This window comes from Eucyclogobius newberryi, unplaced genomic scaffold (assembly GCF_026437365.1).
Source record: "Eucyclogobius newberryi isolate DKJ021-1_F unplaced genomic scaffold, fEucNew1.0.hap1 SCAF_6, whole genome shotgun sequence".
In the NCBI taxonomy this organism is placed as follows: Eukaryota; Metazoa; Chordata; class Actinopteri; order Gobiiformes; family Gobiidae; genus Eucyclogobius; species Eucyclogobius newberryi.
The window spans coordinates 8,746,079-8,750,610 of record NW_027316278.1 but is presented as its reverse complement, the minus strand read 5'-3'; positions in this window follow the sequence as shown (position 1 = coordinate 8,750,610).

Here is a 4,532-nt window from a genome sequence, read left to right as displayed (position 1 = left end):
GACAAGTTTAAATTAACATCGATCCATCTATTGCTTTTAGGCGAAGTGCCGATAAAAGCGGCGCAAAGTAAACAAAGCGACAGGCGGTGACAGGCGGCGCGTAATGGGAAGAGAGGTTATTACTGAGGGAGGTGGAGATGGCACGTTCTCGACCAGGGAAGTCGCTGGGTTTGTAGAGATTTGAAAACACAGATTGTATTGGGTTCGAGGTTTGTTGCCCACTTTCACAGCTCTCGCTGCTGTTGTGTCCTCGGGCAAGACACTTAAACCACTATATAGTCACAGAGTTAAGGTTGTGTTTCCCAACCAGACGTACAGGGACCCTTTGGGGCGCGCAAGCTCTTACCAGGGGGTACTTGGATGGAATGATTTCAGGGCTATAATTTAAACACACAATTCAATCTTTGTAGTGAATTTTTCATCTTTAACAATGTTTTGGGAAGATTTTTTACACCAATATCAATAAAATATATAAACATTAGCGAGAAGTTACTGATTTACTTTATTTTAACTAGTAGAGATGGGACGGTATGACATGTACACAGTACGATAAACATACGTTGGTGGATCGTGGTGTTATGTATTTTGAGTTTCTGCTTCCTGAGGATTTTTTTCCCGTTAAAAAAACGTAATATTCTCTTTTTAAATAGTTAATCTCTAAGGCAACGACCCTAGATTCTCATCATTCTGAAACCCATGCTGGGATAGGCATATGAATTTACACAGATTTTTGGGCGATTCTTTGTTATTTACACCATTTTTGGCGTGATAGGTGAATAAAACGACCAAAAATAATCTATTCCACAGACTCAGTGAAATAAATGAGCGCTGTCAATACGTTTCGTAGTCATTCTTTTTACGGTATTGATACTGTGGCTTCTGAATACCACGTTGTTACCGTCCCGACCCGAGGAACCACGGAGTTAAACGATGAATGCTTCCGAGTTGTATTGAGCGCCAAACAGAGAATCCACACTGACCATTTGTTATCTCCACTGCTGCTAAATTAAGTGTTAAACTTTCAAAATGAAATCCATAAAATCCCATCGGTTAGCGAATATCATTCTACATCTCCCCATACGGAATAAAATATGAAAAAACAATGAATGCTTTTTCATCTAAACAGGTTTCCTCAATAAAATTAACTATAAAACGAATGGCACATGGAGTCAAAAGTTTCTCTAATGGCTTTTTACTTCCAGTTCGTACACAATGCGGTCAACCAACAGTGTTATACAACCAGAATCCATACCCATTAAACTCCGTGACGTATCTAAAGACTATATAGTGTTATTGGCGGGAGGTAAACCGCTTTCATTCTGGGGCGGCGTGTGTGTTCGAGCAACAGGTGTCCGCGTTGTCTCGACACGCGGATAAATTATATGTTTGAACAGTTGTGGCACTTGCATGTGAGAATAGCACAGGGCTGAGTGATGGCGATGTGTTCACTGACCTCTGGGTTTGTGGCACTCATCGTTCAGTCAACGGGCCACGGCTCCAGCGTTGACAGACTAAGAACTGGCGAGCGAGACGGAGGCATCTGAATGCATCGCGGACAGTGTGTTACGATAATCTAAACAAAGCCTGAGCTCTGGATGAATGCTCTGGCTCAAAAAAAGCTGCGGGAAATGTCAACTGCTTCGATAAAGTTTGCATCTATTCGGGAGGTTTGGGAGTCAAACGGGAAGGAGAGGCTGAGGAGGCTGATGGCTCTGCTGCCGGCGGAGGTGGCGTGACGTTGTGGACACAGCGAGATGATTGCGAAGATTTACATGAACGGCTTGATCGGTGATTGGTTGCGAGGTGATGGCTGCAGCCTGCGATTGGCCGCCAATAGCAGGTGACAAGCGATAAACCAGGAAGTAGAGTTGAAACTTTAGCTACGCTTTCAATTATAACAGCAGTTGCTTCCCAGGGCTGAACAAAATAGTTGATTTTACTAGTAGAAAGTTAGAAAATAAAACAATGAAACAGTCATTCGTCAATAATAGAGAAGCAGATTAACCAACGATTACAGGAAATAAGCAAATGGACACTTAGCTTAGACCCTCATTCTGCAAGGAAAAATCTCACGGAGAACCACAATGAAGAGGAGAAGCTGTACATTAGATGGTCCAGGACTGACCCGTTTGCAGATAGTGCGCTGATATGGGAAAGAATCAATCTAAAAGTGATGTGTCCATCCCGGAGACGCCTGTCACGCTGCAATGTCAAATAAATATGGGAAAGAGTGTCTGGAATGTTATGTATGTGGTCTGTCATTTCTTTGTGATTTGACTGCATTTTCCCTGTTGTGTGAAGCACTTTGAATGGCCTTGTGTATGAAATGTGCTCGACAAATAAACTTGCCTTGCCTCGCCTAGAGCCAGAAACCCAAAGACAGAGGGATCGAGGGTCAGTTAGTATGGAAGAGGTCATCCAGCCAGGTGAGGAGCATCCAGGTCCACAGCTCCGAGGTCCGGTCATCGGCTCTGAAACAATCATTCCTTTCCATATCAATTCTTTCACGTAACCTTCATAATTTGTCTTCGCATTTGACCCAGCCTCCAGCCTGACGCCTGTGTATCTCGTTTTGGAGTAGCCCGCTGTAGCTGAAGGTTTGTCCAGGGACACCCAGACACAGCCCTCCACAGTCCTGACCCGTTCTGAGCCATCAGTTCACCATTTTACCTGTTTACATGTTGTTTGTATTTACTTTTAACATAATAATATTTAATTTGGACGCGACGCCTAATATTTTTACCTTTTACATAACCACCCGCTCTCCCTGGATACCTTGCTCGGTGCACACGTTGTGGTCTGTCAACACCGGATGCTCGACGTTTGCATTTCACACCGACTTATATGAGAAGGGACAGTGACCAAATGTTGCTAAATTGCCCCTGAGATTAAACGTCTTTAAATGCGATACGTTGCACCGCATTAGCAAACTAAAAGGGCCCCTGTCTTGAGGCCAAACATCCTGCTGTCAGGTTATGGTAAATTGATGGATGCGTATTGACTCAGCGCGCCGTTCGCTACATTCCTGCAGCCTGTTTTTGCAAAGGGAGCTGTTGTATCTGGGACGGCTAACTCGTGTAAATCCGTTCGAGGTTTGTCTCGCTATTGATTAATGACGCCGCAGCCTGACAACTTTTCCAACTGGGGAACGGGGCTCGATTTCAGTGTGGGCCCTCGGGTGAGCTTCGGACGGGGAAAGTCGCGATGTCAGATTGTGGTGTTATATAATTACTGTGAGATGTGTTATCGTGATTTTATAATTATTCACGAGTATTGACCCCATGACTGACGCCCCTGATCACTCCCACTACCAGATGGATTAGCACACATCTTCAGCATCTAACTTTTTGGGATAAACAATAGAGTTAGGGTTAGATATAGATGACATAACTGCACTTTTATGCTCTATTTTGTGTTGACTTCAATTCATGTTTATTGGCAAGCATAATCATGGTAATTCAGGGCACAATATCGTAAAGACTTTAAATTAAAAATCTTCAATCATACTCCTCAAAGGTATAGTAAAGTGCGATTTAATCTGGCTGTTTGTGCCACATGAAGTAATCTACGATGTTGTTTGATTACTGAAAATAACTGTTAGATCGTGATGTTTCTTCTCACAGAAATCCAAATCATATTGTTGAATCCCAAGGAGAGATAATGTAGCAGCTTTGACATGATTATGGTATATTTTTGGATGAACGGACAGAAGCGTGTGGTCTGTTTTGAGACATACTTTGACCTTTACTTTGTTCGGGGCTAATGGCACTTGGTTTCGCGCGTCCATCTGGATTCCATTGGCGGTCCGTTGGGCAATTGCGGTCGATTTTCTTTTTGCAGACGAACATGACTTGGCCAGAAAAGAACCGACCGAAATGATGTCCCAACCGTTTCTTGCTGCGTCACTCCCCTCAGCTGTTCCTGTGCTGTGGGGCCGCTGTGGTCAGAATGGACTTTCCCAGTTTCGTGACTATTCCATATCGTCGCCGGTCAAGCTACGAACAACATCTACGAATCAAAACCTCAACATAATCATCACAAAGGCTATCGCTCTAACCGTGAAACATTCAGATCCATCCGATGCCGTCGTAGTTCAGGGTATCAGACTGCAACAAACGGACGCGCTGCTATCTGCATTCCACGGCTTAGCTTGTCACCGATGAATGCTGTTGGTCCAACATCTGCTCCCGTCCATTCTTCTGCTCCCTGACCAGTGACTTTGTATGTGGTCTGTCAGGAATTTAATGGATGTGGTAAAAAAAAAAATAAGAAAAAGTCTGATCCACAATGAACAACAAGCTAAAAACATGGTCGGAAAAAGAAATACTGGTGAGAACATGCAAAAACTCTACAAAAAGCTCCCACAAGTTACGAATCAAACCAGGAACCTTCTTGTTGTGAGGCTTATTTATTTAGATTGGGGACATTTGTTTTGATTGTATGACCAGTTATTCTTGGTTTAGAGCCCAACACACAAACTACAAATGAAACATCCACGAAGTTAGCAAGTATTGTGCAAACGTTGTGGTTGG